We start from the raw sequence: 13,569 nt of genomic DNA on the forward strand, positions 1-13,569 counted from the left end.
CAATGCTTTTTAAACAATTAAAAATGGCTCAAGAAAATAATATTATGGAACAAGGATTTCAAATAGAAGAAGAATTAGTAAATTCTGAAAATATAGAAAATGAAGAACACATCCTAGATTATTCAAGTGATGAAGAACCAGCAATTCCAATACAAGTAAAAAATGAAGTTGGAACATCTAAAGATAACCAATCTCAATATAAATGGGAAACATGTTTTGATAATTATGCTTTTAAAAAAGGGTTTATAAATAAAGATTCAAAATATACAAAAATACCATCAAAGTACGTTCCTAAAATCCAGGAAATGGAAGGAGAAAGAATGCTCGATTTAGACTGTAAAAAGAATGAAAAAGAAATTTTCGAAAATTGGTTGAATTCCTTTTTATTAGAAGCTTTTACTAATCCAAAGCTTAGTGAATTGTCTGGAAGAGATATTTGGAATTACATAGGATTTCATACTAAAGGGACTATAAGAGATTATATGACATCAATAGAAAACCAAATAATAGAAGATTTAGCAACAAAAATAACAGCTTATGACAAGATATTATATATAATGATGATTCTATATAAAGAATTTTTTGGAAAAAATATTATAGATCATAAACAAGAAGTCTATAATAAAGAATATCAAGAAGCAAAAAACCATTTAGCTAATATCCAGATATATGATCTATGTAATGTGGAATCTTATATATGTGAATATAGAATACATTATTACAAATTAAAAGAAGAAGATAAAAATCATTATCTTAGTATGTATATAACAAAACTTCCATATCCTGCTAATGAATTTATAATGGGAAGATTTATAAGAGAAATAAATAGAGGGACAATTGAAAATAATTTTGGTGGAGCAACCGCTGCAATAAGAGAGGAAATAAAAGAACGTTGTATGCAAGAAGCAACTCAAAAAAGATTTGCAAATATAATTAGAATCTGCTGTCAGGATAATGAAGAGATACCCCAAAAATATGGGCTTAATAAAAATTTTCTGAGAAAGAGAAAATATCAATTTAGAAAAAGAAAATACTATCCAAACTGGAGAAAAAAGAGGTATTTTAGAACAAGAAATAACAATAAAAACAAAAGGCAAAAAAGTGACTATTGCCCAAATAAAAAAGAAAACTGTAAGTGTTGGTATTGCCAAGAAGAAGGACACTATGCAAATGAATGTCCGAAAAATAAAGATAAAAAAGATCTTACCAAACAAATAGAAATTGCTAAGTCTTGTTTTATGGAACCTTTAGAGGAATCTGATGATAACCTAGACTATATTTTTGAATATGTTTCAGAAACAGACTCAGAGATTGAGTAATAATGCCACATTTATTACTATAAAAATAGCAGAAAAATTTATAAATGCTTTTATAGATTCTGGAGCAACACAATGCTTTGCTAGTTCAAATATAAAACTTGATTGGAAAAAATTAAAGAAACCATTAAGAGTTAGAATAGCTGACAAATCAATACATAAAATTGACCAAAAAACAGAGATGACTGAAATTTTTATTCAAAATTATAGGTTCATTGTTCCATCTATATATATGTTAGATTCTGGAATGGATTTTATCATAGGAAATAACTTTTTAAAACTATATCATCCATTCATTCAAGAATTAACATACATAGTTTTAAAAGCTCCACATGATTCTTCAATAAATCAAAAATCAAAACGTATAAAAATACCAACTACTACTATAGATAAGATCTTAAAATTTAAAATATTTTCTATATTAGAAACATGTTATTTAAATTTATACTTTCAAATAAACATTCCAAAAAATAATCTTGAAATAAAGATAGAGGAACTTTTGGATGAAATTTGTGCTGAAAACCCTTTAGATATTAAAAATACAAATAACGAATTAGTAAGCATTAAATTAAAAGATCCTACAAAAGAGATAAATGTTCCAAATAAAATTCCTTATTCCGCAAGAGATAGAGAAGAGTTCTCTTTAGAATGTAGAGATCTTTTGGAAAAAGGAATTATAAGATTAAGTAAAAGTCCTCATGCGGCTCCAGCCTTTTATGTTGAAAACAATAATGAAATTAAAATGGGAAAACGAAGAATGGTTATTAACTATAAGAAGATGAATGAAGCAACTATTGGTGATGCTCATAAACTTCCAAGAAAAGATTCTATTTTAGAAAAAATAAAAGGAGCGACTTGGTTTTCATCTCTTGATGCAAAATCAGGATATTGGCAACTTCGTTTAGACGAAGAAACAAAGAAATTAACTGCTTTTACTTGCCCAACAAAAGAATCAACAAGTGTGTTACTCTATGAATGGAATGTATTACCATTCGGATTAAAACAAGCTCCAGGTATTTATCAAAGATTTATGGAAGAAAATCTAAAAGAATTAAATGAATTTGTTTTAGTGTAAATTGATGATATACTAATTTTTACAAAACAGGATAAATAATATCATCTTCAAAAATTATTAATAGTTTTAGAAAGATGTAAAGAAAAAGGACTAGTTCTTAGCAAAAAGAAAGCAAGAATAGCAAAACAAGAAATAGAGTTTCTTGGATTAATTCTATCCACTCAAGGAAAGCTAAAACTTCAGCCAAATGTCCTAGAAAAGGTAAATTTATTTCCCAATAAAATAGAAGATAGAAAACAATTACAAAGATTTTTAGGATGTATAAATTATATTTCTGATCAATGATTCTTAAAGAATATAACAGAATACACTAAAAGCTTATTTCCAAAAATAAGTACTAAAAAAGAATGGAAATGGGATGAAAAAGATAGTATGCAAATTCAAAGGATTAAAGAATTATGTGAAAAACTTCCAGAACTTTATATTCCAGAAGAAAATGACTACTTAATAGTAGAAACAGATGCTTCAGACATAACCTGGTCAGGATGTCTAAAAGCTATAAAAAGTTTGGAACAAGAAAAAGAATCACTAGATTCTAAATATTCCCCAAAGGAATTACTTTGCAGGTATATTTCAGGGACTTTTACTCCAACAGAACAGAGATATACCACTCATGAAAAGGAAACTCTAGCAGCAATTAAATCTCTTAAGAAATGGAAAATTGATTTACTACCCAGAGAATTTACATTAAGGACAGATTCAAGTTATCTAACAGGTTTCGTACGATATAATTTAAAAGTTGATTATAATCATGGACGATTGGTAAGATGGCAATTATTCTTGTTACAATATTCAATAAAAATTGAATATATTAAGGGTGACAAAAATGTTATTGCAGATACATTAACAAGAGAATGGAGTTCGTCTACAACGCATTAGATCAAGAAATTCAGAAATACGAACAAGAACTCGAAAAATGCAAGCATTGTCAGCAAATAAGGACACAGATCCAATCCCTCAAGAAGGCCATCGAAGCAATGAAATCAACACAACAACCAAAACCATCAGAGTTCAGCCAGCTAAGCGTGGTGGACAAATCAGGTGAAGAAAAAATTCCAGAAAATAAAACAATTGCTGAAATTATCAAAAAATCCACCCAAGATAAAAAATATTATGTAATTTATAATGGCCCCATGAAATGAGTATATGATGCCTGGGAAAAAGCAACACCATTTACACATCAATTAAGGATAATTCATAAAGGAGGGTTTTTAACACTGGAAGAAGCAAAGGAATCTTTCAGGGAATATGAAGCTCTTCATCCAGAGCAAACCCTAAAAAGAGCAGATAAAGCTCCAATTCAAACCCAGAGAACAGGAATAATAAGAAACATTCCTACAAGGGCTGAAATCAAGGAAAAGAAAAGGGTCTGTAGATCAAATCTCAGAGAAACCCTTAACATAGTCCTAAATTGGACTGAAGAAAAAAGGGCAATCTTGGGATATTATCCTATTGCCAAAGAACAGTTAACAAAGCTGGTTATATTTCCAGAAGCTTCCCCATCTGACACCTATCAGTTTTTCCAGTATGGATTAATTGATACAATTTTAATTTTTAATGATTTGAAAATTATTAGTGGGTTTCCTGCAGGATTCGTTGATGCAGTAAAGAGATTTAAAAATATGATTGACAACGTAAATCCAAGGGATATATTCCTAAAATTTACGAATAGTCAACCTATTTTTAATGAAGAAGAAGAATGCTTGGTTCCAGCACATCAAGTAATCTTCATGTCCGTCTTCCCAGGAAATTTTCAACCAATTGATCAAGTTCAAGATTTAACAATCTATAGTCATGAAGGAAGACTAGCCAGCACACTAGCAAGGGTCTTCGAAAGAACTCAAAAGATAACAAGGGAATCTCACACAAGAATCAATTATAAAAGCAGAAATACTTTGCTTGTGTCCAGTAAAAGGAATGAAATTGAAGAAAGAGAGATGAGACTCTTAGTGGAATTTGAATCAGCATTCTACAACTTATCTGGACTCTTAGAAAAGCTCCCCGAAGGGATAAAAAGGAATCTCTGCTATTTGATAAAAGACAGAGAAGACCACAAGTGCCAGCTATGTGTCTCAGAGTTATCTGAAGAAAGCAATAATGAAACGGAATCAACCCACATGATAAAGGAAGGAGACAACACATCTGAAGGCCACATAATGAAGGAAGAGGACAGCACATCTGAAGCATCTCTCAACATTATTGCATAGTGACGTAAGCGCTTAGGTCATAGAGCACCAACAATGTAGCTGGTGCAAGATAATAAACAATGACGTAAGCAATGACGTCATAAGAAGGGTAAGGATGGGAATTGTCCATCAGACCCAACCATTATAAATAGGTTGCTTAGGCAATTGTAGAAATCATCAAACAATAGAAAGCAGAAGGCTAGGAGTACTCATATGCTAGGAGAGCAAGGAGGAAGCGGCCAAGGCGATTCTATAGTTTGAAGAAGAATTCCCTTAGGAAAAAACCAATTCTAAACTCCCCTCTGGAGTTAGTATCTACAATCTCCCCTCTGGAGATAAAAACATCTTATGTAAAATATTCTAAATAAAGAAAGTTTTTCTCCAGAAAGGTACGCCTTTATCTTAATCTCATAGTTATGAATTATTTAGAAAGTTTAGAATTAACGGAAGAATCTGATTATTATAGATTATCTGCCTTATTAGATAACGAAAAACAGGCTATTCTAAAAACAGAATTAAATCTCAAATCAAATGAAAATTTTAATAAACAAAATCTTTTAAAAGAAGTTTTTAATAGAAAAAATATAATATACTATGGAAAAATTCAACTTGAAGCCCCTATAAAGATAAAATCTGCTAATGGAGAACTTGAAATAGCTTTGATAAATGATGAAGAATTGAGTAAACAGATTGAGAAAATTAAGGATCAACAGAAAAGATCTAAAATTGGATGGATTCATATTAGTACTATACAAGTCTTAATCAAATCTACATATATGAAAGGAATTAATTCACCAATAAGCTTAGCAATCTGTGACAAAAGAATTACTGATGACCCAATAGATCAAATAATTGGAATTGTTCATGGAAACTTGGCAAACGTAAATGTTAAATTCAATGCCCATCTTGGATATGCTATACCTTTATCAACTGAAAATCTTGGAAGATCTATAAGTTTGGCTTATAAATTTCACAGAAAGAATCTAATGGAACAAGACGATGAACCATTTTCAATTACATATGCAATAAATTATGCTTTAACAAATAGCCATCATAGTATAATATTTAAAAACAGAGAAAGAATTTATGTCGATGAATTATTTCAGAAAATTGTAAAAACAGAAATACCAAAATATAAAGCTATTGAAAACCCAGTTCTTTTACTAAAAGAACCATCAGGAAAATTAGTTTCATCGAATTTTCAAATAAGAGAATCCAAAATTAATAGCCCTTTAAGTTTATCTAAGTTAAAGATTAAAGAAGAAAATTCTGAAATAAAAGAATTAACAAAAAAGGTCGAAAAATTAAATGACACCCTAAACACTAAGTTATGACAATAAATAAAGAGAAAATATATGTAACCTATCAAGATAAGAAACAAGAGCTCTTTGAAAGAGAAAATCGGTTAAATTATTTACAGTTTTCTGAAATAAATCAAAGAGCATTTGAAACTCTAAAAATAATCTATGACAAATTGAAAGGAGAAGTTGAAAAGTTAGAAAAATTAATAGAATCTCTAGAAAATAGTGATGAATCGATGATAGAATTTGCAGAAATTCTAAGATAAATAATGAAGTATACAAAGATTGAAAGACCAGAAAACAAAATAAAAAGAAAAATGGCGAAAAAAATTAAAAAATAAAATAAAGGAGTATAAAAGGGAATTAAATAATCTTCAGTTCGAAATTAATGACCTTATAATAAAAAGGATAGAAATAAGAACAAATATAAACAAGTTGGAGCTAAACTTAAAAAATTTGTAAATGCTTGGAACACCATATTATGACTTAAAAGAATTAAAACTGTTAAAAGAAAAAATGGAGAATGAAGTTGAAAAATTAAAAAGATATTTAGAAACAACAGAAAGTGTAGAAATAAAAGAAGTTTTGGAGGACTTGAAAAATTATATTAAAGAAAAAGACAAACAGATAAAAGACTTTATACACAATAATCAATGCAAAAAAGAATATTACAAACTAAAACAAGATTGAAAAAACTATAAAAATGAAATCAGAATTAATAATATTAGAAATGCTCAATACTTTTGATTATAAAATTACAAATTATAAAGTACCACCAACCAAATCTATACAAATCATAAACTTATTCAAAGTGAGAGTTAATAATTTTAAAAATTGGTATCAGAGCCAAGTTAACGATTAAGGGTAACACTTTTTCTTTAAGCAACACTTTTAGTGATACACTTTTAAATCAATAAAAAACAAAAATCTGTAAATCTGTACCAAAACACATCTGTACACTAGATGGACCCATATCTAGAAAATCTTATAGTTGTGTGAATATTTTAGATTTATACACACATGTAAAATGGATCATTGGGACAATTAAATTTTAATTTTTAAAGGGCTCCGTCTTTTTCCTTTGTAGATATTCAAGAATCAAGATTCGGCTAATTTTTTTGGATATTATAAAGTGAGGAGTATAATACGTTAATATTATATTAATTTGGTGTAATATACTGTTGAAAGTTGTCAATGTCACAAAAAACGTGATTAATGATTTTAGGAAGGGATAAAAAAATATCAAAATGAGACTAACGATTTGAAGTAGGATAATTTTTTTTTGAAATATCTGTCACTATAAAATCGGTAGTCTTAATTTTATAAATTGATCCCAACCGTTGATCAATGATCCAACGGTTCCTGATTTTTTTTTTCACCTTCTCTCTCTTCTCTTCAGTGAGATCGTTATTAACACTTTCTTCAAATCGAAGTTATCACTTTTTGTAGGCACCATTATAAATTCCATATCTATATATTACACACCCAAAATTTTATTTTTACGTATTACACAAATCTAATTGGCATATTAAAAATTAAAAAACGTCAAGGACTGACTGCTTTTTTCAATTTTGTACGCTATATTTCATTTTTCCTGGAAATTCATGTGAATTTTACATGAAATGATCTTTATACGAAATTATTAGTTAAAATTTTTAAATAATAATTTAATAATTTTATATAAAAATAACTATACGTAAGTCTCTGCCTTTTACAATACCAAATTATCAAGCTGAGACTTACCACGTTGTTGCAAAATTTATATGTGCGAATAGGAGGGCGATATAATATGAGATATGACACGTTATGCGAATATATTAATTTTAATATTTGTATGAGATACATATATAAAACAAAAATTAGTTGTATCAAACTAATTTTAAAAATATTTTAACGTCTTTTTTAATTATAAGAATCATATAAAATAATTTTTTATATTAACAAATAATAATATATATACTTTTAAATTTTATTTCAAGAATATAAATTTATGTAAACACGTGATGATATTTAATTATATCTTAATATATTTAAAAAAATATTTTTAATTTTTATTAAGACATATTTAAAGACAAAAAATACATGTATTACACTAATGTTGGAGAAATATTGTATTTAAAATGAATTAGATATACAAACAGATGCTTTGTTGATGAAGATTGTCCTTATTTTCGCATAAAAAAATTAAGAGTCTTAGTTGATTCTTCTAATTATTTTTTAATTTTTAAATAATTTAAATTTTTTATGTAATGTGATGTTTTAAAAAAATTATATATTTAAATTTTTTATTTACTTAAGTATTAAAAAAAATTAGAACTCCTACTTATTATTCTTTAACACATCATGTATAATCAAATCAACTAAAAAAAGAAGGTATTTTAATTAGCATTTAATTGTTCATAGAAGAATTGCATTGAAATTTGATTTATAAAATTCAATTATATATATATATATATATATATATATACAGTGGCGGATCCACGGGGGGACCTAAGGTGGCCATGGTCCCCCCAAATTTTTTTTAAAAAAATAGTAAATAGTAATAATTAATAATATTAAATTTTTTTATATATAATATTAAAAAAAATATAAGTTACAAAATTTTATAAATTAAAATAACTAAAAACTGCACTATGTATTGGATATTTGAATTATTGTTGTTCTTGTTAACAAATAGCTCATTCTAATAATTAATAAAAATGGTTCTATTATACTAGCCCAAGCCCATACTATTAATTAAAGTAACCCTAGTACATTTTTCAAATATTTATTTCAAACTATCATAGGCATAGCGTCACTTTTCTCTCTCTTTTAGTGATTCCCAAACTTTTGGTCTTCTACTCTTCTCATTTTAATTTTCTTTCCATACCAAAACAAGACATATGAAGAAAAACCATTGAAGAGAAGTGAACAACAAAATATTAACCATTGAATGCACAACAAAGATTCAAAGAGGTATATTTCAATTTTTTTTAAGTTAATGACAATGTCAAGTATTATTTACATTATTTATTTAAAATAATTAATTTATTTTTTTTTATAATGGACAGTGTTCAAAGATTGAAGTGAGGACAAAACTCAATAGAATTATTTTTTTGTGAGACTTGGAACAAAAAATAATCAGGTAAATCAATAACTTTATTTTTGGTTATTATATATTTGTGTTTCTAAAATTATTTGTTATTGCTCAATAGGTTTAATATTTTTTTTTAAGAAAATAATATATATGCAATTATTTTTGTTTTTTTTTTTGTTAGATAGTTCAAGTTAAGTTAAAAATGTCAAAGATGAAAACAATTCACTCATTTTTCAAGAGAAAAGAGAGAATATATGATGAACAAAATTCAGCTTCAGATTCTTTGAGTAATGTTCAAAATATTATTGAACAACCTGTGACACAACTTGTTGAGCAAGATATTCAACCCCCTGCTTCCAAAATAGCAAGGACTGAAATAGATCAAGTTAATATTGATACATTGATGCGTGATCCCGGAAAGCGTCCGCAAATTTGGAATTATCCTATCAATCAACAAGATGAAATTCGTAGAGCATACATAAAGTTTGGACCATAAAGTTTTAGTATGTAGTTGAACATTGACTTTTATATAATATAATTACTTTTTTGATATATATGCTACAAATCATATTTTGTTAATTTTTTGTTATATTTTATATTTAATTGGCCCCCCTCTTATAAAATTTCTGGTTCCGCCACTGTATATATATATATATATATATATATATATATATATAAAGGCAAGCCTAACCTAATGTTTGGTGGAAAATACAATTTAAAACAAAAAGTAATCGACTACTTAAAACAAGAGGCTCTGTCTAGAGTGGTAATAAACAGAATACTGCCAAAAATTTAAAGCTTGCTCAAAATTTAGTCCATTTCCATTGAAGTAAATCTTTTCAATTGAGAGAGGCTCTATTTAGTGTAGTTTGAGAAGAATTCTTTTTTAAAAATTTATTGGACACATTTTTTTCTATAAACTTTTATCTAAGTAGATTTTATGTACGTACATTCATAAAATTCTATATCCTACTCTTTTAAATCCTTAATCAAACCGGTATGATTTAATTAGATATCTTCAAATATTGATGTTGCAAAATTATTTCAGTTCTTTTTTTCTTTGTAATAAAATTATAAAAAAATAAGAAAAAAATAAAAAATATTGTCTGTTGTATTGATTGAAATTGATGATTAATTATTTTTTTATTGAATAAAAAATTATAAAAATAAATTTAAATATATCTAGAATATTATTTATAAAAAATAAAAATAAGATAAAAAGTTAAAAACAAAGGTTTAATATTTTACATTCTCTTTCCTCAATGATGAGGGTTAGTTGTTCTTCATCTCAATACGTACGGTGATTATATATCTAGCCATTTAATTAAGTGAAACATAGAGTAATAATAATACTTTACTTTTATAGCTACGTTTTGATGTCAATGTCATTGAGCACTGAAATTTGCCGATTAAAAATTTGCCACGAGAAGAGTGCGCTACAAATTTTTTTTCCCTCATGGGTTTAGCTATTAAAAAAAAACTAAAGTTAATTGAATATTTTTTCATAAATTAAAGATATTTTTTTAAAAATATTTTGTGATATAAAAAAATTTAATTATAAAATTAAAAATAATTTAGAGATATAATTAAAGATAAAAAATATAAAAATTTAATTAAAAATTTAATAAAATTATAAAATTTAACAAAATAATTAAACTATTAATTAATTAAGAACACTCATTACATATTTTAATAGGAGAAAATTCAAGCTTTTACTTTTATATTTTTTAACTTATTTTTTTAATTAAAAATAAACTTTCAATTTGGTCCTTATTCATATAATATATGAAGGACAACATAACTTTTAAAAATATATGTTTTGTTTCTGATATTTATTAAAAAATTTAAAAATATTTTTAATATTTAATTTATTTCAATTTAGTCTCCCAAGCTTTTGATTAGTTTGAAATCTACTTCTATTGTTAAGTTTTTGACAAACAATGTATGGTTAACTTTTTTTTTTCAATTTTACTTTTCTTATATAATTATTAGATCGGAGAAGAAGTTACTATCTAAATTATTAGCCAGCAATAAAAATGATCAAGAAGATTAGTAATGCTTCGTAGACAACAAATCCAAATCAATAAAAACAAAAGATTTATAACACAACATATAACAGTCACATATGAAACACGTGTGTATTACATCTGCTATTAAATAAAACATATTTCACATCTTAATTCGAATTTTGGATGTTACGTACGTAGTTGTTAATTGTTATGGTTCACGAATTTTGGATGTTAACTATATATGACACTGAGTGCCATTATTATAAGTGGATTCAAGAGATATAATTGTGAATTTATAAGGTAAGGATTCAAGAGATATAAGATTAAGAAAAAATAGCATAATTTAGGATAAATGTTCTCTTGGTATTTATAATGTATCTATTGTGAATTTAGAAAATAATTTGTACTATATTCTTGTTAAATTTAAATGTTGTGAGAAACCAACTTAAATTGGTTGAATGATTAATTTACTCATTCGTTTAAGTAAATGTTAGTTGTTCAAATTCTACTTTATACATGCAACAATATATTAACCAACAATAAATTATTAAATGAAGTTTAAATTTACGAATTAGGTATATTTTATGTATCTCATAACCTAATTATACTTCCAAAAAAATATATTTGGACCGAGTGGATGTCTTAGCCCGATGTTAGAGATATTTGATCACAAAAACATATTTGAGAATAACAAAACGGAAAATAAATGTATTTATAAATAAGAAATAAATAAGTCAGATTGGTCTAATGATTAGTTTACTCGTCCGCTTAAGTAAATGTCTAAGATTCAAATTCCGTCTTGTACATGTAGCAATCCATTGGTTAGTAACAAACTCTTACATAAAATTCAATATTACGATAAATTAGTCATTGACCTGATGGACTAAGAGATACCGTGAAAAACTAAAAAAAGAAAATCACACATACACACACTTGCTCTCCTAACTCGCTTAATTATAACATGTAATGTCAAAAATACCCCTCTATTCGTGGTTCTCTACCAACACACATCCCACTCAGTGGCGGATCCACGGGGGGACCTAAGGTGGCCATGGTCCCCCCAAATTTTTTTTAAAAAAATAGTAAATAGTAATAATTAATAATATTAAATTTTTTTATATATAATATTAAAAAAAATATAAGTTACAAAATTTTATAAATTAAAATAACTAAAAACTGCACTATGTATTGGATATTTGAATTATTGTTGTTCTTGTTAACAAATAGCTCATTCTAATAATTAATAAAAATGGTTCTATTATACTAGCCCAAGCCCATACTATTAATTAAAGTAACCCTAGTACATTTTTCAAATATTTATTTCAAACTATCATAGGCATAGCGTCACTTTTCTCTCTCTTTTAGTGATTCCCAAACTTTTGGTCTTCTACTCTTCTCATTTTAATTTTCTTTCCATACCAAAACAAGACATATGAAGAAAAACCATTGAAGAGAAGTGAACAACAAAATATTAACCATTGAATGCACAACAAAGATTCAAAGAGGTATATTTCAATTTTTTTTAAGTTAATGACAATGTCAAGTATTATTTACATTATTTATTTAAAATAATTAATTTATTTTTTTTTATAATGGACAGTGTTCAAAGATTGAAGTGAGGACAAAACTCAATAGAATTATTTTTTTGTGAGACTTGGAACAAAAAATAATCAGGTAAATCAATAACTTTATTTTTGGTTATTATATATTTGTGTTTCTAAAATTATTTGTTATTGCTCAATAGGTTTAATATTTTTTTTTAAGAAAATAATATATATGCAATTATTTTTGTTTTTTTTTTTGTTAGATAGTTCAAGTTAAGTTAAAAATGTCAAAGATGAAAACAATTCACTCATTTTTCAAGAGAAAAGAGAGAATATATGATGAACAAAATTCAGCTTCAGATTCTTTGAGTAATGTTCAAAATATTATTGAACAACCTGTGACACAACTTGTTGAGCAAGATATTCAACCCCCTGCTTCCAAAATAGCAAGGACTGAAATAGATCAAGTTAATATTGATACATTGATGCGTGATCCCGGAAAGCGTCCGCAAATTTGGAATTATCCTATCAATCAACAAGATGAAATTCGTAGAGCATACATAAAGTTTGGACCATAAAGTTTTAGTATGTAGTTGAACATTGACTTTTATATAATATAATTACTTTTTTGATATATATGCTACAAATCATATTTTGTTAATTTTTTGTTATATTTTATATTTAATTGGCCCCCCTCTTATAAAATTTCTGGTTCCGCCACTGATCCCACTTTAGCTTTTTTCTCTGATCTCCACCTCTACTCCCCCTTATTGGGATGAAGATGACAAAAGCTTCGGAGTTATTTGTTGGAATAGTAAGGTTGTTCTTCTAAATATAGTTCTTAGAATGATGCTTAGCAAATTAATTTAGTGGGATCCAAAAAATGACAAGTTTGATAGACAGAGACGGATCCACGTTGAAATTTAAGGAGGCATTTGCCTCCACTAAAGTTTTGTAAAGCAAATGATAATTATATATGAATGTATATCTTTGTCTCCATTATTATGTTATTTTAGTCCTATAATAAATTATAATATTTTTTTAGTTTCATGTTAAAAAATT

At 26.6% G+C, this 13,569-nt stretch overlaps 2 long non-coding RNA genes across 2 annotated transcripts; both read left to right on the forward strand.

Moving 5' to 3' along the window:
* Window positions 1-8,355: 8,355 nt before the first annotated feature.
* LOC140174626 (uncharacterized) lies at window positions 8,356-9,543 on the forward strand. The gene is made up of 2 exons (XR_011864365.1): window positions 8,356-8,833; window positions 8,929-9,543. It is a non-coding gene; the product is annotated as an uncharacterized lncRNA (long non-coding RNA).
* Window positions 9,544-11,978: 2,435 nt separating this feature from the next.
* Window positions 11,979-13,178, forward strand: LOC140174627 (uncharacterized). Its single transcript, XR_011864366.1, has 2 exons — window positions 11,979-12,468; window positions 12,564-13,178. It is a non-coding gene; the product is annotated as an uncharacterized lncRNA (long non-coding RNA).
* The last annotated feature ends 391 nt before the right edge of the window (window positions 13,179-13,569 follow it).

Source organism: Arachis hypogaea, chromosome 8 (assembly GCF_003086295.3).
Source record: "Arachis hypogaea cultivar Tifrunner chromosome 8, arahy.Tifrunner.gnm2.J5K5, whole genome shotgun sequence".
NCBI classification, from domain to species: Eukaryota; Viridiplantae; Streptophyta; class Magnoliopsida; order Fabales; family Fabaceae; genus Arachis; species Arachis hypogaea.